Source organism: Tauraco erythrolophus, chromosome 5, assembly GCF_009769465.1.
Source record: "Tauraco erythrolophus isolate bTauEry1 chromosome 5, bTauEry1.pri, whole genome shotgun sequence".
In the NCBI taxonomy this organism is placed as follows: domain Eukaryota; kingdom Metazoa; phylum Chordata; class Aves; order Musophagiformes; family Musophagidae; genus Tauraco; species Tauraco erythrolophus.
Window position 1 is genome coordinate 63,813,482 of NC_141469.1, and position 23,071 is coordinate 63,836,552.

Sequence of the window (23,071 nt, forward strand, 5' to 3'; positions counted from 1 at the left end):
TACAAAGACAATCATTAAAGTGAAAAGTGTAGCAGTAGTCCATATCTCTACAGTCTGAGAAAAATTTTGATAGTCAACTGCTGGCTAATAAAATGTGTTTCACCATCATTTACTCCCATCCTTGCTAAAACATATATGAAGTGCAAAGGCTGACACTCCTTGTTTTTAACAGCACTCCAAATCCTAAAATTAAGCCTTAAGGATATTCCAAACAAAATAAAACTCTCAGGCCAGGAACAGATTGTACCTCTGTGTTGGTACCAGCCATCATTTGGCTATTACTACTACGCGGAGTACTACTACAACTCTAACGGAGAGGAGATCCTGTGGGAGGTCCAGCATCCCTCCAAGAAAAATCTGATTAGTTTAACTTCAAAATGCTTTGGCCAGGATTTAATGAATTTGCTTCCTACTGATCTGATATGATCCTCTCCTTCAAAAGATTTTTGGAATAGTAACCTCTGGTGTGCAAATCTACCCTATAGATTCATAGATTCATAGATTTCTAGGTTGGAAAAGACCTTAGAGATCATCGAGTCCAACCATCCCTAATCCCCATTAAACCATATCCCTAAGCAGTTCATCCACCCTATTCTTAAACACATCCAGGGATGGGGACTCAACCACCTCCCTGGGCAGACTATTCCAGTGGCTGACAACCCTTTCAGAGAAGAAATACTTCCTAACGTCCAACCTGAATCTCCCCTGACTAAGCTTATACCCATTTCCTCTTGTTCTATCACCCAACACTAATGTAAAGAGCCCTTCCCCTACCTTCCCACCATCTTTTCTCAAGTATTTGTAGGCTGTAATCAGGTCTCCCCTCAGCCTCCTCTTCTCCAGGCTAAACAGCCCCAACTCCCTCAGCCGCTCCTCATAAGTTTTATTTTCCAGCCCCTTGACCAGTTTAGTCACCCTTCTTTGGACTCGCTCCAGGAGCTCAATATCTCTCTTAAAGCGAGGGGCCCAAAACTGGACACAATATTCCAGGTGCGGCCTCACCAGTGCCGAGTACAGGGGCAGGATCACTTCCCTGCTCCTGCTGGTCACACTATTCTTGATACACGCCAGTATCCCATTGGCCTTTTTGGCCACCTGGGCACACTGCTGGCTCATATCAAGCCGGTAGTCAACCAAGACCCCCCGGTCCTTCTCCACCAGGCAGCTCTCCAGCCACTCTTCCTCGAGCCCATAGCGATGCTTGGGGTTTTTATAACCCAAGTGAAGGACTCTGCACTTGGCCTTATTAAAGCTCATGCCATTGGCCTCAGCCCAACGATCCAGTCTGTTCAAATCCCTCTGAAGGGCCTCCCTACCCTCGAGCAGATCGACACAGCCTCCCAGCTTGGTGTCGTCCGCAAATTTACTGAGGGTACATTCAATTCCCTCATCCAGGTCATTGATAAAGATGTTAAACAGAACTGGACCCAGCACTGAGCCCTGGGGAACCCCACTGGTGACCGGCCTCCAGCCGGATTTAGCCCCATTTACCACCACTCTTTGGGCCCGGCCATCCAGCCAGTTTTTAACCCAAAGGAGGGTGTGCCTATCCAGGCCAGCAGTTATCAGTTTCTCAACCAGAGCACTATGAGAAACTGTATCAAAGGCTTTACTGAGGTCAAGGAAAACTACATCCACAGCCCTTCCCTCGTCAACCAGGCGGGTCACCCTGTCATAGAAGGTGATCAGGTTTGATTGGCAAGACCTGCCTTTCATAAACCCATGTTGACTGGGCCTGATCACCCCGTTAACCTGTATGTGCTCATTAATAGCACTCAAGATAACCTGTTCCATGACTTTGCCTGTCACCGAGGTCAAGCTGACAGGCCTGTAGTTCCCCGGATCCTCCTTCCGCCCTTTTTTGTAAATGGGGGTAACATCCGCCAGCCTCCAGTCCAGCGGAACTTCCCCAGTGAGCCAAGACTGCCCAAAGATAATGGACAGGGGTTTGGCAATGACATCCGCCAGCTCTCTCAGGACTCTCGAGTGGATACCATCAGGCCCCATAGACTTGTGGGCATCCAGCCGAAGGAGCAGATCCTTGACCCGTTCCTCTTGGATCACAGGAGCTTCAATTTGCTCTACCTCCCCACACTCAGACACCGAAGGCCAGCTCACCTGGGAACTACTGACCTTATTATTAAAGACTGAGGCAAAGAAGGCATTAAGGACCTCAGCCTTGTCCTCATCCCTAGTGACTAACGTACCCCCTGAATCCAGTAGGGGCTGGAGGTGATCTTTAGCCCTCCTTTTGTTATTAATATATTTACAGAAAGACTTTTTGTTTTCCCTTACGGAGCAGGCTAGTCTAAGTTCCAATTGGGCTTTTGCCCCCCTGATTATCTCCCTACATGCCCTAACTTCCTCCCTGTATTGATTCCTGGATGCCTGCCCATTCTTCCAAGACTTATAGACATCCCTTTTTCTTTTGAGATGTTCCCAAATCTCCTTTGTCATCCAAGCTGGTTTTCTACCCCGGCGGCTCGACTTCCGGCACACAGGGACAGCTCGCTCCTGTGCCTCCAGAATTTCCTTTTTGAATAGTAACCATCCCTCCTGCGCCCCCTATACTCTCAAGGGGTTTCTGGGGTCTTAAGATGTTACATAGTATAGGACTGAACTAAGAAGGGAGAGATATAAGTATTTTAATCAATATGACTGAAGGAGCTCCAAGCAACATGGGCCTGATTTTGGTGGTTATGTTGAGTAGGGCTAAGAGAAATAACCTATTCCGTAAAAAGCACTGGAAATAAAATATTTCAGAGTGTTACATGAGCTGTGATTATTTAATAACAGTATTAGAAAAACTAGCTTTTCTGCAGATAGGTGTTTTTTAGTGCCAAGGAAGGCACTAAACCACTTGGTATTCATGACTTATTATGAACGCTTCAAATATAGCGCAACATGTAAAAAGGTGGGTTTGCTACTATCACAATTCAAAAGAATAGAACTACTCAAAGGTTGTTTCCAAAAAATACTTCAGATCTTTATATGCTAAACACAGAGACCTCCTCACTTAAAGTCCTGAGTCATTTGCTTAGGCTCAAGACTAAGTTTTGGATAATATATAAATTGTATTGTCATACTGGCTGCTCCTCTTCATCTGTCTGGGTTTTGGGTTCATCGTGAGGTCCTATCCTCTGCTTGCTCATGGCATAGGACACCTGGATGGGTTCTGGGTTGAGCTCTAGGAGACAGAGCCCTGAGCACTTCCCATCCTAATATTGTTACCAGCCCTGGTTTCCTCATTTTCCTCCAAGACCATTTAGTGGTTGCCTAGCCCAGCAGGACTGCACTCAGAAGTGGCGGGATGTTGAGCTCCTCAGAAAATAGGCCGGTGGAATGAAGCAGGAGGACCTCATGGGGCTCCTGGCTTCTCCCGCTGCAAGCAGTGAGATATGAGAACGGTGGAGGCCAAGCTCACACGTCTATTGTGGATGGCAAAGTAGCACTGAGCAGTGTGTGCTTCAAGACTCTTGAGGTTGTCAAGACAATTCTGGGCAAGTAAGATCTCATTTAAAGGTAAAGCACAAATGGAAACTCTGTAAAATGGAAACACTAAAGTGATAATAATTCAAGTATTTAAATAATAATCTGAATCATATGAGAAAACTTTGTGTTTAATTTTATGTATGATGTGGAGACTAAGTTTATTACTGGGTATCTATTAATCTTTCTGTGATATTTGTTAATATTTTTGCAATGCCCCATAGACAATGATAAATCATTGCAATTAAGACTAGGCTAAATTAATCTTGCAGCTTCATTTTATGTCTGCTCTATCTATCTCACTTGTTTTTGATGATCAGCTTTTAGACTTGAGGTGATGTCAGTGAATAGGTAATGTCACAGCACAGCTAGAAATCCTGTATAATTACACATTGCTTTTAATGTCACTTGCAGTGTGTGAATTCACTATGATTTCTGTTGCCTGCTCTCTATGGAGTCAGCCTCTCTTGCTGGCTGATTCCTCCCAAAACCTACCTGCAGGCATAGCAGAGACTCCTGAAACTTCAGGACACTGATGTACAACTGCTCTCTAGGAATCACCAGCATCCAAGGAATACTAACCAACAACCAGTAACTCAGGGAGAGCTGATCGTCCATACTGGACACAGTATTACTCATGAATGTTTCCTAGTCCCTTCAGGGACTGGGTTTATTCAATCATATCCCCAACATTGAGGCTTTGCAGCCAGTAGCAATGGTAACTTCAGTCTACAGCTGATTAAAGGGTATCATGGAAGAGTAACCGGCTGAAAGATCTGAATACAAAATTTATTTGGCACCTAGTATATTGAAATGTGCATTTTCTTACAGTTTTTAGACTCTTTCAGCTCTCCTCTCCAGCGTGCACACACTACAATCTGATCTATGTGTCCGCTTTCAAAGATGTCACTGACACTTCAGAGACTGTCTCAGAATTTCATGAAAGTCTGCTTATCTGTTTACACTTTGGTTGTTTTTAGATGAACTACAGAAAGCCATTAATAGTTTATCAGCCATGATTTCTGTTTACCAGCTCCCACTAATAGTTTGACAAGTATAAGAATTAGATATTGTCTTTTTCAAGCCTGCATTGTACAATTTTTTTTAGTTAAAATACCTGTTTCTTATTTTTTCATAGGCTATTTAAAAAAAAAAACAACTCTACAATAAATGCAAGCCTGGTTTGTTTTGCCTGTTCTAACACATATGCAAAACCTCTCCAGATTTGCAAAAGCTGGCATTGGCAGGTCACCCCCTGACAAACATCTCAAGACAGCTCACTTCACCTGAAAATAGAAATCAGAAAACAACCTCTATCCGTTTCTTTATTTTGCATCTCCTTTTCCTATTATTTCTTTTATTTTTTTTCCTGTATTGCATCTTCTTAATAATTCCAAGCCATAGATACATATCAGCAAAGAATATGTATCATCAGGAATTACAAGCAAATATTCCCAAGTAACATTACAGTTGAAAAATAGTCCAAGGTAAGAAAAATACGTTACATATCCAGAACACATTATTTGTGATTCATTTTATTTGCAATACAGCATGCTTTTTTCATGTATAATAACACCTGCTGGTTGATATATAACACTCCCAAGCTAGAAACAATTTTATAATCCAAATATTATTAAAATAAAAATAAATCAAAAATAAATAAATAAATAAATAAATAAATAAAGGATATCAAGAAAATTGGTCTTGCTCAAGGTCCATTACCACCAAATTTTTCCTGACTTGATGGTTAGAAACAAAATATTCTCTGCAAATCTGTCCTCAGTGAACTGCTTAGCAAACTTCCAATACATATGGGGTCAAAATCTTGCACACCTTTTGCTGATGTTCTGATATGGATGTTACACCTCTATAGAGAAATAAGACCAATAAATGAGTTTTAGTAAAAGCTGACAGTGTAAATCCTGAAAAAGCAAGCCTAGGCTTAAAATGACATGAATAAGCAGCCTTTCTTTTAAGTTCTGAAGTGTTTCAGATTCTTTTCAGATTGCCCATTAACAACTCTTCAAAAGGTGTATGACTAAACTCAGGCACAAAATCCAAGTCCAGTATGCACATCAGTATCAGCAGGTAGTTCAGAACCAAGTGGTATGGATGGGCAAAATTGATTAGTGGTTGTACATATGTTATAACCTTTTGAAGACAGAATATGATAAATGAGTAATAATATGTTAAATAATACATTGGCCAGAGTATGGCTTAGTGATTTTGTAGCTTCTGATGTATGTGTATTTATACCTGTTTATACATACACATATTCACTGCTATTTTAGTTTTGTTCATGTAGACAACAGTATCTTGAGAGCTTATTAGTAGCAGGTTAAGTGCTTTTGCCTTCCTAAATGTCACTATTCGATATTTAATAAATGCCAAGAATTCTCACCAGATGTCAACTGTGCTGCTGGCTGACTTTGCACTGGCTCTTTAACATATAACTCTGCCTCTGTGGTAACTCTATCCTCGTCTAACCAACATGTCATCTATTTTTGATAAATTAAGAGAAGAGCTGTAAAGCATCAGAAATGAGTGACATGCCTAGACCACTCTAGTACTAAGAAACGGGTTACTACTTTATTGAAAAATGGTCTACTGACTGAGAAAGCTTAAATTCTTGACTGAATCAGCTCACTACTTAAAGATAAACTGTCTTAAGATGGAGTTCTTTCAAAATTTTAGAGCTAACTTCTCAGTAATATGCGGCTTAAATCTGAATCAAATGTCTGCACCAAACACTGACTGTTGAAGTATAGGACCTAAAGAACAAAATTTTTGTTCATTAGTAGCCTTACTATTTGAACAAAAATGCAGTAGAAGCTTTCAGGAATGTTCTTGTTAAAAAAAGAAAAAAAGAGCAATTGAGTGCCGATACAGGCAATTTTATGAGAATGTCCGATTTGAGTGAATAGAATTTGATTTTCATTTCATTTTCATTAACTGGAAGCTTTGATCTTGCCTAGAATAAAGTACCAGAGACTGGCAAGATTACTCACATAAAGGTTATTACGTATTTGCAGTTTTTAAGAACCTCTTTCTGATGCTCTAAGCTAGTATATCATACCAGCAAAGCCTCCAAAATGAGTAATTTGGCTTGCCGCTATCTGTGCAACCAACAACAAACATTAATATTTAAAGTTCATCAATTCATGTGGTTAAGTCATATAGTTATAAACCTTTTTAAGAGTTGACAAGAGTTCATTTTTTCAAATCAGGAAACAATTGTGTAATATTTATTATTATTATTATTATTATTCCTCCCAACGATAATGAAAATCATATCTAGTAAATACTAGATAATGTTTTAGCATATCATAGGCTTCAATTTGGTTCATTCTATTAGAAATCTAAAAGAAATACAAAATCTAAGAAAAGAGAAAGAGATTGATTAGCCAGTCTGCTTTATTTATTATCGAGCAAGAAGCCATTTTCGTTTGCATCTTAGTTAGAAAAAGGGATGTATTTGATTAGAATACTCCAAGGAAATCCTAGCTTATTCAAGGCAATTACATTTTTATTTGTTTAAATTATGTAAGTATTAAAAATGCTGTTTTACTTGCCAGTTTTGTAAAATAACATGTAACAGATACTTTAGAACTGATTGTTCTGTTTATTTGAAGGAAATAAGAATATTCTTATTTTATATATTTACAAGAATGCACAAACATGGGTGGTGTCATATGTTTCTCAAGTTGCCTAGGTTACATCTGGGCTGCTAGAATGATTTTTTTTTTCTTTTAATTGTTCCTATTGCTACAGTAGGGAGCAGATTCCTGATAACCAATCTTAGGCTGGACCAACTTGCTATCAACATTCTTCTCAGAGCGAGCCTCTGAGTAAAACCAAAACATGGAGCTCTTCTAGCTGCTAAAAAGAAGAGCTAACTCTGTCCCAGCTAAAACCAGGACAGCCAGCAATTGCAATCCATATTTTCCTATCTAATATCACTGGGACAACTCTTCCTTCCTTGGCTATGGTTCCTTACTTCAAGGGAAATTTATTAGCCTATGTTAATCTCTTGTATCTCTTCTGCATAGCTTAGCTGTAGCCATATCTCATCATTTATATTTATTACCTGCTTTATTTATATAAGGTGAAGTATCATTTTCATGGTGTCCCCTTCTAGAATGCTAAGTGCTTCCTATATTTTAGGCACTTATGCTTTTGAGTATCTAACCTAAAATAACTGAGAAGAAGGATTTTTCTGTTTGCTTGCTGGTTCATCATTTACAGGAGGATGCTCTGTGTTGAGTTGAGGCAAGAGAGTAAGATTATTCACACTCCAAGGTGACTCTCGCTTCCATGGAGGCAGAAAACAAGCCAGGAGAGGGAAAGACCTGGACAATCTTCTCCTGGGGTCTGTGGACATCAATTAACCCAGTGCCAGAGAGTTATAATTTATGATAATCTGACTGCAAACAGAAGGTGATCTATGAATGTCATGCTATTATCCTTATTCTTCTTCATTATTAATGAGAATGATATTAACCTCTCCCATCAGCAGGGTTAAATCTTACCACCTCTACCACTGCAAGTTGTAATAACTTTTCTCTAAGTCCCACTTCAGATAGGCATTTCTCATTAAATTTTAAATTCTGTTTCATTCTACCAGTGAAATTAGTATTTTTATAGCTGATCCACACTTTGATACATTTAAAACTATACAGTCAATGAATAACAAATCTAGAAACATTATTTTATGCCACTGTAAAATGTAACCAACCAAATGGAAGTTTGTTTCAAATGAGTGTTCCTTTCTTTACTTTGCTTAAAGAAACACTGCACTGTTTTCCTTCTACCCTCCCCAGTGAAAATTGGAAGCATATCATCCAATAGAGGCTATTGGAACTACAGGACCTTGTTCTATGATGAATAATTTCATGTGGAAATTTCTTCTTCCCCAACAGATTCCTGTCACACAGAATAAAGAGCCCTTGTTTAAGTGCATCCAGACTGGCTGCTTACATATGGTGCAGAAAGAGAGTAGAATTGACTTCAAAGGAAATCCTCTGTCAACTTTCCTAGGTTTGGATGACTAGGGAAAAGAGATGGCATACCACTACTAGATTACAAAGAAAGATACACTAGACGCCTGTCTAATGACTTTGTACTGATATATGCTGATTCACTGTGAGAGTTTTAATTGCATGAGTGATCAAATTTGAAATTAGGAGGAACAACAACAGTAGCTGCTTTTTAAAACACATCTGCAGCCCTTGCACTTCCTCCCATGGTGTTTTCTTTCTAACCTCTCTACAGAACCTGCCCATGTTGGTCACAGTAATTTGCTCTTTATATTTCAGTATTACATGCAGACTTTAATTAATACTCCTGCGTATTAATTCCACTCCACAGAGTGTACCTGGATCCCAGATCTCCTACATGGGAGGAGTGAGAAGAATTATCTCACATATGGAACAACTTGAACTACGAGAGGAATAAGGCAGTTTCACTCACTTTTTTCCTTCCTGGTATTTTCCATGGAGAGGATCCATGTGAATCAGTATCTCCTTTTCACTCTCCCTCTATATCAGATAATCATCTTTTCTCAAGGTCAAAAGGCGAGTTTCTGTTCCTCTTTTGGGAGAAGTACTGCGACAGTGTGGGCTGAAGTAGCTTTGTGGCTACTGGTGCTGCAATGAGAACAGACTCAGCGGTGATGGGGTGGATGCAGAACGGATGTTACCAAAGGCAGCAGGCTGTCATGAGGCAGCAGCCAGAGAGGCCTTTCCTGCTATGTTGATGAATGCTGACAATGAATGAATGATACGGACACAAGCTGTCAAGAGGGGTGCAAATAGACAGGGTACTCATTAGATAAAGTAATGGTGATACTGATAGCACCCTGCAGTGAGTCATCATATAGATAAATGACCAGAAATGGGGACTGACAGATGGTGAATGACGCTCATATAATTGAAAAGTACATTTGAAGCCTGCTGAGAATGTTTCAGCAGCAATTTTATTATTTCATTCAGTTTCAAGGAACAATGAATGATTGGGGTTTTTCAAAAATTTCACGTTCGCTTTTGCACTTTTCACATGAATATTATAGATGTCACTGTGTGTAATTCACAGTTGTTACTTCTTTCTAAAATAATTTTCATACTCTGTAAAGGGAACTATCAAATGCATTTTTTTTTAAATTTCATCACTACATTCTGTGAAAGTATAAATCTTTGCAATGATTATAGTTCTAAACATAACATCAAAATAAATTAAACCAAATGTAAATTAATGCTGCAGTTTTCAAAAGATAATTCATTGTCTGTTTTCCCCAAACATTCTGTCAACCATTTAAAAAATAAAGCCAGCAGAGCCAGAGCATTTACTAATCAACAACAAGAGGTATTATACTATCCATTTTGCTTAGGGGCAGTTGAACAAATCAATATCACTTTATCAAAGATGCTTGGATCTAACTGCCTTCTAGATTAAATGTATTATAAATATTAAAATACTTGCTTAAATAAACTCTTAAAATTATACTTCAGCTTTTTCCTTAGAAGTTATGTATGCAATTACAGTATGGAAGTAAAAATGCATATAATGGAATCAGAAGGGATTTGATGTGAACAAAGAAATAAACAATGGGTCGTAATATTCAAGGCTGATGGAGAATTTTTTTAAAATAAATTATCAATGTGTTTTTAATAAATGAGCAGAGAAATAGAGCCTAGCATTCAGCTTGTAATGTAAGGCTTACACAAGGATAACATGATGACCAGGGTCAAAACAACTTACTGAGAGCTGGTTTTACCTGAGTAGCTTGCATTTTTGGTAGTGATAGTGTTTTATTTATTCTTGAATCTTCAGTCTGTGCAGAGCTGATCTATCTGCCAAGAGTCTTTCTAGTGCTTTACATGAGTTTTAGAAGTACTGTGTTTATTTCCTTTTTCATTCAGGAGGAAAAATGTCCCTGAAATAGCTCGGAACTGGCACTCTTCTTCCCAGTTCATCCATTTACAAAATTGTTTTTCTCATGATAGCTTAGCATGCTCAAAACCTATGGGTGGCTTTTATTAAAACTGGTTTACAAGACATCTGGCTTTAACATGTAATTAAATAAGTTTTAAGCTTTAGATAACCTCCATACACTATTTCTATATTGAATGTATTGGTCCATCTTTGTCTAGTGAGAGGTAGGTTTCGCTGTCTCCAGAATTTACTTATTTACCGTACCTGCATGTGAACTTCCATACAGTGTTGCATAAATCTTACAGGCCAGACTTCACTAAAGATGGAATAACTACAGTATCAGAAACACCAGTCTAAATTGTACTTTTGTCTAAAAACATTGAATTAAGAGTATAGTCAACAGAGGGTCAGGCCCTGGCAAAGGAGGTCAGGACTTTCCTCCTGAGAAAAAGAGAAGAAAGCAGAAATGTGGTGGGTTTTTTTTAAAAAAAAAAAAAAAAAAAAAAAGTTTAAGCCTTACAGTATAGTAGAAAAGTGGTAGGAAAATACATTTTAAAATACTTGATGATTTTTAGGGTGTTGTTTTTATCAGACTGAGTGGAATGCAGTGATAAAGATAAACAAGAATAGAAACCCCAACACGAAAACTTTATATAGGGCAGATTGTGCTTCCAGCAGATATCCAGAGGGCATATCTGATTTATAATCAGAGTTCTATACCTTGTCAAGCAGTAAAATATGATTCAATTGAATTATATAGTTGAAAACTGAGTAAAAAATGAATGATGAAGTGAAGTATGAGTAGGCATCTGGTACAAGAAATAAATGTCCACATGTATAGCCATTCAGAGAGTATTCACACATTTCTATCCATGCATCTGAGAAGCAGAGTATATGGAAATGCACAGGGATACGTTGTGCTAATGAGAGAAAACCATTCATCATCAGATAAGCAAGTGCACTGAACGAGTTACTTGAAATAGGGTTATTGATATTTGAGATGTCTGCTTACTTGCCTCAGTCACATCACGCTGATTTCTTCATTGAGATGAGATGACAATCTTTTTAGGAATGAAAAAAAAAAAAAACCAATTAAAGAACAGAAAATGTCAGACAGGACAATATATTCTCTACAGATTTCTGGTAAGCAATGATTTATGGTTGGTAATTCATGAACATATAGTATTTAATTAATATTTTGTGATTTGTCGATATCATAGAATCAGAATTGTTCAGGTTGGAAAAGTCCTTTAAGATCATCAAGTCCAACTGTTACTGTCCAAATTGTCATAAATAATGATATAAATTGTACTGAACCAATCTCTGTTTCTTTTCTTGAAAGCAGGAAAGAGAAAAATAGTGATTTTGTGAGTTTGTGAATTATTTCCTACTACTCTATCAGCTGTGCTTGGGAAGAACAGCAAATGAAGAAAAGCAATGCAATACATAATGATGTAAATAACAAATGCACCTGGCTGGTGGATGACAAATGCAGATAAATGTAGGACTAATGAGTTTGGATCGAAAAAAGAGACAGTGTATAGCTGCTAAATGGAAAATTAACATCAGGGCATTGACCTAAGAAGAGATTTGGGAACTATTATAGACAAATCTTTAAACTCTGTAGCCCATTAGGTGGCTAAACTGAGAAATATAAATGAGATACTGGGATGAAGCTAAAAGTATACCATATAAATCAAAGTATAAACTTATTTTAGTTAATGAAGCTTCATTCACAACACTAAATACACTAATTATTACTAAAAGTCAAGATCTCAAATCAACCCATAGGCAGGACAACCTTTAAAGATGGAGGACAATTAGGTTTCTGAATCTGTATTTAGGTCAGAGGGCAAGAGTCTTAATATCAGGAGTGATGAGCACTTGGCAGCTTCCATTCAAGTGAGCTCAGATGCCTTATCCTTCACTCCATACAAACAACTCATGCAAACATATTACGTACCTCAATCTTTCCCGGTAGAGACTCAGATTTCATGGTGACGTAGTTCAGCGCAGGTTCAGAGTAATCAACATGGTTACACTTTGCACGAAAACACAGCAGATTTCTAGAGTTGACTGTGGACAAGGAAAACTGTTCAGATATTACAGTTATTATGCAATGTTGCTTTATGGTTGTTGCATATCGCCTCAAATTGGACTTCAGCATAACTGCTCATAAGTATTCTATGCTTGTTGTTTTACATATGTATTTGTATATATATGTATATATAGTAGGCATAGTACATGTTATAATATATAAAAAAATATTCATATACTATGTTGCATAAAAAGTTGGTGAGTTGATGATTTTGCCGAAAGCTGTTCCTTTTTTCAATGTATATATTTACCAAGTATTCTCAGCAAACCATTTTCATAACAGAACTGTTTGTGAGCATAAACTAACCTCTTTTGACATGTAACTGGCCTTTGATATATTTTTACTCTAATGTTTTAATATCTTAAACTTTCTTAACAGAATGAATAACAAGTGAGGAAAATACTAGAATTTTGTTACAAACAACTAAAAAGTGAGTATTTATTTCTTATTTCTGTCAGTAAGCTCTTACATTACAAACCTTCCAGAACTTCCATAAATATTAGTAGTAAGAAAGAGAAATCAAAGTACTGTAAAGAGTGCCTTCCTCCTTAAGTACCTCAAAACAAAACCTCCGTAGCATGAAGTTCAGAGCACTTACAGGAAAGACAGTGAGGACTTTCAGCCAGAAAATTGCTGAACCTCACCCAACAGTCAACAGTAACCATTAGACTCACAAATATAAATTTATGCAAGACCAGTCCGAAGAGGAATTTCTCCAGCTGAGCCAATCCCTGCTCTCTGCATAACTTTTCCACAAAGCAACTCACTCCTAAATTCCCAACACGTATCTTACCTTCTCCTGTCCATAGGATTCTCTTCAAAGAGAGGGATGCATCCACCATGTTGCCTCTACTTCTCACTGTTGAACTCTGCATCCTACTTCCATTGGTCACCTCATTTATGCTCTTTGAATCTCTTATCTGAGAAGATATGGTCTTCAATTAACCACCTTACTTTCTGCCACAAGGCTGGGTATGTAAAGTCATCTGCTTGGACAAAATCTGTAGCTTTTTCAACCAAACAATACTTCTGAGCTCACTGAACTTCTGTGTCAATTAATATAATTGAGTAAAATTTTGTTTAATCCCTCAAAAGAACTCATTTAATTAAAGTAACCATCCACTTCTCTCATTTTGCATGGCCATGATAGAAATGTCAACTTTTTCTTACACAGGAAGCACCTGATGGGCAAAGTGCCGTGGGAGGTGGCCCTGGAGGGACAAGGGGCCCAGGAAAGTTGGTCCACATTCAAGGAGCACCTTCTCCAAGCTCAGCAGAGGTGCATCCCGATGAAGAACAAGTTGGGCAAAAAGACCAGGAGGCCGGCGTGGATGAGCAAGGAGCTCCTGGACCAACTGAAAATGAAGAGGTTAGCCTATAGAGGGTGGAAGCGGAGACAGATAGCCTGGGAGGAATACAGAGAAGCTGTAAGAGTGACCAGGGATCAAGTGAGGAAGGCTAAAGTCCTGAAGGAATTGAATTTGGCAAGGGATATAAAAAGCAACAAGAAATGCTTCTATAGGTATGTAGGGGACAAAAGGAAGTCCAAAGAGAATGTAGGCCCCCTCCGGAAGGATACTGGTGCTCTGGTCACCCGGGACATAGAGAAGGCTGAGGTACTCAATGAATTTTTTGCCTCAGTCTTCAATGGTAAAGCCTCTTGTCTTACCACCCAAGCTGTGGAAAGAACTAGCAGGGACTGTGAGGATGAACCACCGCCCACTGTACTTGAAGACCAGGTTCGGGAACATCTGAGGAACTTGAAGGTGCACAAGTCCATGGGACCTGATGAGATCCATCCGCGGGTCCTGAAGGAACTGGCGGATGAAGTTGCCAAGCCACTGGCTATTGTATTTGAGAAGTTGTGGCGGTCTGGCGAGGTCCCCGATGACTGGAAGAGAGGGAACATAACCCCCATTTTTAAAAAGGGGAACAAGGAGGACCCGGGCAACTACAGACCGGTCAGCCTCACCTCTGTGCCTGGCAAGGTCATGGAGCAGATTCTCCTGGGAACCATGCTAAGGCACATGGAGAGCAAGGAGGTGGTGGGTGACAGCCAACATGGCTTCACCAAAGGCAGATCGTGCCTGACCAACTTGGTGGCCTTTTACGATGGGGTGACAGCATCGGTGGACAAGGGTCGACCAATGGATGTCATCTACCTGGACTTGTGCAAAGCTTTTGACACTGTCCCGCACGACATTCTTCTCTCTAAACTAGAGAGGCATGGGTTTGATGGATGGACCACTCGGTGGATAAGGAATTGGCTCAATGGCCGCACTCAGAGAGTAGTGGTCAACGGCTCAATGTCCAAGTGGAGACCGGTCACAAGTGGCGTCCCTCAGGGGTCCGTGTTGGGCCCGGCCCTCTTCAACATCTTTGTCGGTGACGTGGACAGTGGCATGGAGTGCACCCTCAGCAAGTTCGCTGATGACACCAAGCTGTGTGGTGCCGTCGACACGCTGGAAGGGAGGGATGCCATCCAGAGGGACCTTGACAGGCTGGAGAGGTGGGCCCGTACCAACCTCATGAAGTTCAACCAGGCCAAATGCAAGGTCCTACATCTGGGTCGTGGCAATCCCAGGCATAAATACAGACTGGGTGGTGATTGGATCGAGAGCAGCCCTGAGGAGAAGGACTTGGGAGTACTGGTGGACGAGAAGCTCAATATGAGCCGGCAATGTGCTCTTGCGGCCCAGAAGGCCAACCGCGTCCTGGGCTGCATCAAGAGGAGCGTGGCCAGCAGGTCGAGGGAGGTGATTCTCCCCCTCTACTCTGCCCTCGTGAGACCTCACTTGGAGTACTGCGTCCATTTCTGGAGTCCCCAACATAAGAAGGACATGGACCAGTTGGAGAGGGTCCAGAGGAGGGCCACGAAGATGATAAGAGGGCTGGAGCACCTTTCCTATGAGGACAGGCTGAAAGAGTTGGGGCTGTTCAGCCTGGAGAAGAGGAGGCTCCGGGGTGACCTTATAGCGGTCTTCCAGTACCTCAAGGGGGCCTACAGGAAAGATGGGGAGAGGCTGTTCAGGAGGGCCAGTTATGATAGGACAAGGGGTAATGGTTTTAAAATAGAGGGAGGTAGGTTCAGGTTGGATATTAGGAAAAAATTTTTTACTATGAGAGTGGTAGAACACTGGAACAGGTTGCCCAGAGAGGTGGTAGATGCTCCATCCCTGGAGACGTTCAAGGCCAGGTTGGACAAGGCCCTGAGCAACCTGATCTAGTTGGAGATATCCCTGTTCCTTGCAGGGGGGTTGGACTAGATGACCTTTGAAGGTCCCTTCCAGCCCTAACCATTCTATGATTCTATGATTCTATGATTTACCTGCCAAGTTGTAAGAACTCATTCAGGAACCGGAGACTTCCAGGACACAATGGTTCCATTTAAGGGTAAAGTAGGAGATATGTAAGTAACATGGATGCTATTCAGAAGGCAAATGAGAGGGAGCAGGATATTGTCCAGAGGAAAATTAGTATGTTAAAAACCAAGATAGATTTTAAATATTTTTATGTCATCATAAAAGCGCCAAATTGATGGAACTCCATTTACATCTGCATGTAGTCAATATAAAAGTTGTGTGTGTATATATATATATGCATATCCTAAACTACCAGACAATATCCTCTAACGTAGAATCAGCTTCAATTCCCATCCATCTATAGATGTCACAGTATATTAATCACTGAGATTGAAAATAGCTATCATATCTCTAATGGGACATCTGGCATAATAGACCGGCAGGCATATTTTCATTCAGCCACTGAGGCCTCAGCAAATTACATTTGAAGCTTTGGATTTTGAAAGTACTTTTGTTTAAATGCAGCCCTTTTTGGTAATGATTATATGTTAAAGCATAATAAAGAAATATCTTTATAGTTCCAATAGGGAAGAGAAGTACACTATGTGGAAACATTAAAAGTATTCATCTCTAAATGTCACTCAACTACAAAACTCGACAATTGCACAGGCTAGCCCAAACAGCAATGTAGGGAGCAATACAAAATCTTCATATTGGACAGATTTTGAAAGGCAGCTGGGGACCACAAAACTACATTGCAGCTCTTGTCTGGCTCTCACCACACAGTAACCAGACAGCTCTGTGGGACAATAAAAAAAAAATTAAAATATGATGTATTTGTTCAAACAGCTATGAGTTCAGAAAAATGTGGATGGTAGGCTGCTTCTCCAAAATGTACACATCTTTACATATCCACAGTCTTTTGGAGAGAAAAATAAAGCTTTATAAGGACATTCTCAGAAAATACTTGTGTGGTTACTTGTGTATGCTTTAACTGACCAAGCAAAATTCTTTATACACATCTTAGCTTTATGCTTGAATGAATCGATTGACTTCTATTGACTTTACTTATATAGCTGAAGCTAAGAATATATAGATGTGCTTTCCTGAATTTTTTATTCAAGTCCTCTTCCTTATCATAAGCCTCTGTATGTAACTACTATTTTTTTTAATTGGATTAAAACCAGGAAACTAATGTAGCAAAGCAACAGCCTCATCAATATAGCTGCCATTATTATCAATGGAGAAATTATTTCTCCTATTTTTCATACAAATGTCTCCTTGAGTAGCAATATTCCATGATCATGCATTATTGAGATTTAATGTGAGTTCTGCTATTGATTTCAGTAGGGGAAGACCCATGGTGAGAAAGGAAAACAAAAGTAGAGTGCTCTCTATGTACTGGACCAAATTTCATGCTAAAATCAATGAGGTTATATGTGTTATAAAGCCAATACAGAATTTAGACTGTATAATTTTGAGTAATTAGAAGTACCCAGACTTGCATGGTATCAGTCGTCTATTGATTTTGTTATTGTCTTACGACGTGTGTTTTAATAGCAATTATATTTTCTGGCAACTTTTTTTTCTCTCTCAGCATCTAAATTGTTGCTTCTTGATTAGCCAACAGGAAAAATCAATACTCTATACATTGCACTTCCAAACTTTAATTCAATTACCATCTGCGAACTAATCAAACATTGATTCAGCTGTGTCAGTAAGTAGAAGGCAATTTTTTTATATCACTATCTTTCCTTGTCATTAAAGGTTACATTTTAGATCATTCACCACAAGTCTAAATCTTTACTGTAGCTGAAAAAAAAAAAAATCTCCTTTCAACTTTAATTTCATTTAATTAGAAACTCATAAGACCTTTTATGTCCTTTTGTCTATTTTCTGCATTTCATGCTCTGCTAGTGCAAGAGTATTTCCTACACAACAGACCAAAGTGCTTTTTCCCGTGTGATTTTAATAGACTGAAACAACAAAGAACAGTTTCTTTTTCCTTGTTGTCAGAAACTACCTTCCATCATTCCAATTCTATTGGTATAGACTTGCTCCTCACTCAATAGCTGTTCTGTCTATCCAACTAAGGCAAAGGGTTCTAGGGTTTTTAAAATTAGTAAATTCCTAGTAAGGATTTTTTTCTCTTCCTGACAGTAGCTTCCCTGTTACTGACTATAGCAATGGTTCTTACTATGTGCCTGTTACCAAATGTCAAATAATATTATCTTAAACATAGCTACTCATAGTTTTGAGAAAAGATGGAGTTAAACTCTTAGTTACTGTCTCTGTGGAAGCAGTTACCAAAGGGTAACTCCACTATGTTTGTTACCTTTGCCCAGCCCTAGGGCTATCACGATTGAAACAAGTAAAATAATCATAATCACTATGACTACTACTGTATTAAACAGAAAAAAAAATAGACAACAGAAAGCAAAATTGCAGGGCTCTTTCATACCTTGGATTTACGGTCTTTTAAAAACTCTGTAGTGCCTGCCCTGGGGTTAAGTGCGACCCGACTATCTTGCCTGCCATATAAACGATCTGTAATGGTAGCTAAAGCAAGAAATAAATAGGTAAACATTCTTTATGTTGGTTGACCCTGTCTTATGCAGACTGGATACTTTGAATATCTTGTAACAGGACTAGGGGCTGTTACCTGTAAATAATTCCTAAAAAAAAGTAAAGACAATAGTTAAGTCAGTTACCTAGAAAAGGCACATAAGAAGTTGCCTTGAAACAGGCAAGTCATTGAACAGCAAGAGTCCTGAAACCAAATTAAATTGCCCTATTCCTTTCTTTTCACCAAATCTTAGCTTATGCTTCCTCTCTGAGCACAAGTGATCACTGAACAACTTGGCGTTTCACAGGAATCAGTTTCTCTATTATACTACAGCTTCAGAAATCCACACCAGCTTTATCTAGATGTTTTAAAATTAAATTTTTGGAGTGATTTAAATCTTTTTCCCTCAAAATTCCAAGTACCTTTTAAATAGGAGATGTTTTTTTTCTTTTACTCGTTTCATTTTCTGTATAAGCCTTTATATTTAAATTGAGTTAGTAAGTGCTTATTTTTCTTATACAAATCCTCTCAACTTCTGAAACAGTGTTAGCATCTTCTAGAAAGAGTGCTCTGGATTTGCTGTGCTTGGAAGGAATTTGCTTAAGTGTTGCCAGGTAATTACTTTCTCCAGTTGATATCAATATTCTTATCCTAATAACCAGTTGTATTATCAAATGACCTCAATATATTTTTCATAAATCATGTAATTAATCATCTACAAGAGTATTAAGAAATTATTAGATGAGGGTTATATAAAGATACACAGCATTTACAATGCATCTTAAAAGGCTCCTGTCATCTTGGCTGTAAAGAAGAACTAAGATTTATTATACTGAGAGGAAACATGAGTCAAATAAAAACTAACCAATGGTTTTACTATGTTATTTTATTGAAAATACTTTTCTATGAATCAGAGGTCTTTACTTGTGAAAGGAATAGAAGCAAATTCTTTTTGTAACAGCATTTAAAACTCTAATTAGTAACTCAATACCGTTATGTTTGCTTGTTCCTCAGTAGAATATCCTTATATTGTTCTGCACTAAAGGTATTTCAAAATCAATCTCAACTTTAGTTTTTCATCTAAAAATAATTCCAATATTCCAATTCAAATACTCCCAAATGGTCCAGCTTCTGAGGAGACACTCTTTATTAGATGACTTCTGAGTTTCTTTGTATTTGTGACTTGCAATTACAGAAAAATCCCAGTAGTCAATATTTATTCTTCAACTGAACTTAAAATAAATTGAGAATTGAAGTGGCATGTAAATTATGAAAATTTGTTTTCAGGGTCTGCACAAAGTCTGGTGTTTTATGATCTCGAATCATACCTTCTCTGACATTGATTTAGCCATATACTGACACTCCAGGAACCACTGTCATTCTCTAAACTAGCACAGTTTTGAGATAACAGATCCTCCTGGCGACTATGCTAAGGCACATAGAAAACAGGGAGGTGACTGGTGACAGCCAACATGGCTTCACTAAGGGCAAATCCTGCCTGACTAATTTGGTGGCCTTCTATGATGAGGTTACAGCATTGATGGATAGGGGCAGAGCAACTGATATCGTCTACCTGGACTTACCCAAAGCATTTGATACTGTCCCACACGACATCCTTATCTCTAAACTAGAAAGATGTGGTTTTGATGGATGGACCACTCGGTGGATAAGGAATTGGCTGGATGGTTGCGCTCAAAGAGTTGTGGTCAACGGTTCAATGTCCACGTGGAGGCCAGTGAGGAGTGGTGTTCTTCAGGGGTCGGTACTGGGACCAGTGCTATTTAACATCTTTGTTGGAGACATGGACAGTGGGATCGAGTGCACCCTAAGCAAGTTTGCAGATGACACCAAGTTGTGTGGTGTTGCGGACACGCTGGAGGGAAGGGATGCCATCCAGAGGGACCTTGACAGGCTGGAGAGGTGGGCCTGTGAGAACCTCATGAAGTTCAACAAGGCCAAGTGCAAGGTCCTGCACGAGGGTCGGGGCAATCCCAAGCACAAGTACAGGCTGGGCGGAGAACGGATTGAGAGCAGCCTTGAGGAAATGGACTTGGGAGTGCTGGTGGATGAGAAGCTCAATATGAGCCGGCAATGTGCGCTGGCAGCCCAGAAAGCCAACTGTATCCTGGGCTGTATCAAAAGGAGCGTGGCCAGCAGGTCGAGGGAAGTGATTCTGCACCTCTACTCTGCTCTCGTGAGACCCCACCTGGAATACTGTGTTCAGCTCTGGAGTCCCCAGCACAAGAAGGACATGGAGCTACTGGAACGAGTACAGAGGAGGGCCACGAAGATGATCAGAGGGCTGGAGCACCTCTCCTATGAAGATAGGCTGAGAGAGTTGGGGCTGTTCAGCCTGGAGAAGAGAAGGCTCCGGGGTGATCTTATAGCGGCTTTCCAGTACCTAAAGAGGGCCTACAGGAAAGCTGGAGAGGGACTTTTTACAAGGGCATGTAGTGATAGGACAAGGGGCAACGGATTTAAACTGAAAGAGGGCAGATTTAGGTTAGATATAAGAAAGAAATTCTTTACATAGAGGGTGGTGAGGTACTGGAACAGGTTGCCCAGAGAAGTTGTGGATGCCCCATCCGTGGAGATGTTCAAGGCCAGGTTGGATGAGGCTTTGGGCAACCTGGTGTAGTGGAGGATTTCCCTGCCCATGGCAGGGGGGTTGGAACTAGATGATCTTTGAGGTCCCTTCCAACCCTAACCATTCTATGCTTCTATAACATGAACGGCTGAAACACAAAAATCTACAATAGCATATCTAACTTCAGAAAATAAGAGTATACAAGTCTATATCTCTTTCAAATATTAAAAAGACTCAGAGAAGATTGCAATGGCCTAATTTCACAATAAATACTAGACATTTTATTAAAAATCTCTTTTCATAACTCAAAATAGCTCTCTGCTGTGAAATTCTGCATATCTTCAAAAAATGGAGATTCCAGTACCTTTCTGTGTCACCTTGTTCAGTACTTCATAGCTCTCATAATGAAAAATATTTTTCTTATGTAAAAATACAAATTTTTCTTTCTGCATTTTGTGACTGTGATCTCTGTTTATTTCCCTGTACTCCTCTGAAAAGCTTGGTCCTGTCTCTTCCATGGCTCCTAAGTAGTAGAAAACAGCAATTAGCTGCCTTTTTAGACTTTTTTTCCAGGCCAAAGAAACCCCTGTCTACAACCAAGTAGCCCAAAACTGAACACAATATGCCAGGTGCTATTTTGAATGGGACCACATTTGAATATTGGTACACGTCTTCCTGAGCAGGTATACCCAAGTATTAATAGTCAAGGCAGGTTCAATTACACAATAGCTTAACTGACCTTTTGTTCAAAAGAACTAAGCATATTTCCGGTTATTATACTGGAAAAAAGTTTTGTGAACATTTTTTCCCCATTTAGGTAGGTGATACAATTCAATATATATACATATTGGGTCCTGATGGGATGCACCCGCAGGTGCTGAGGGAGCTGGTGGATGTCATTGCCAGACCACTTGCCATCATCTTTGTCAAATTGTGGGGAATGGGAGAGGTGCCTGAGGACTGGAGGAAAGCAAATGTCACTCCAGTCTTCAAAAAGGGCAAGAAGGAAGACCCAGGTAACTATAGACCGGTCAGCCTCACCTCCATCCCTGGAAAGATAATGGAACAATTTATCCTTAGTGCTGTCTCTAGGCATATCAAAGATAAGAGGGTCATTAGGGGCAGTCAACATGGCTTCACTAAGGGGAAGTTGTGCTTGACAAACCTGATAGCCTTTTATGAGGACATCACACAGTGGGTGGATGATGGTAGAGCAGTGGATGTGGTCTAGCTTGACTTCAGTAAAGCATTTGACACAGTCTCTCACAGCTAAACTGAGGAAGTGTGGTCTGGATGATCAGATAGTGAGGTGGATTGTGAACTGACTGAAGGATAGAAGCCAGAGAGTAGTGGTCAATGGGACAGAGTCCAGTTGGAGGCCTGTATCCAGTGGGGTCCCTCAAGGGTCGGTACTGGGACCAGTATTGTTCAACATATTCATCAATGACTTGGATGAGGGAAGAGAATGCATGGTCAGAAAGTTTGCTGATGACACTAAACTGGGAGGAGTGGCTGACACACCTGACGGCTGTGCTGCCATTCAGAGAGACCTGGACTGGCTGCAGAGTTGGACGGGGAGAAATTTAATGAAATACAACAAGGGCAAGTGTAGAGTCTTGCATCTGGGTAAGAACAACCCCATGTACCACTACAAGTTAGGGACTGAACTGTTGGGGAACAGCACACAGGGGAAAGGGACCTGGGGGTCCTGGTGGACAGCAGGACAACCATGAGACAGCAATGTGCCCTTGTGGCCAAGAAGGCCAATGACATCCTGGGGTGTATTAGAAGGGGTGTGGTTAGTAGGTGGAGAGAGGTTCTCCTCCCCCTCTACTCTGCCCTGGTGAGGCTGCATCTGGAATATTGTGTCCAGTTCTGGGCCCCTCAGTTCAAGAAAGACAAGGAACTGCTTGAGAGAGTCCAATGCAGGGCCACAAAGAGGATTAACGGAGTGGAGCATCTCCCTTATGAGGAAAGGCTGAGGGAGCTGGGTCGCTTTAGCTTGGAGAAGAGGAGACTGAGAGGGGACCTCATTAATGTTTATAGATATGGAAAGGGTGACTGTTCTGAGGATGGAGCCAGGCTCTTCTCACTGGCAT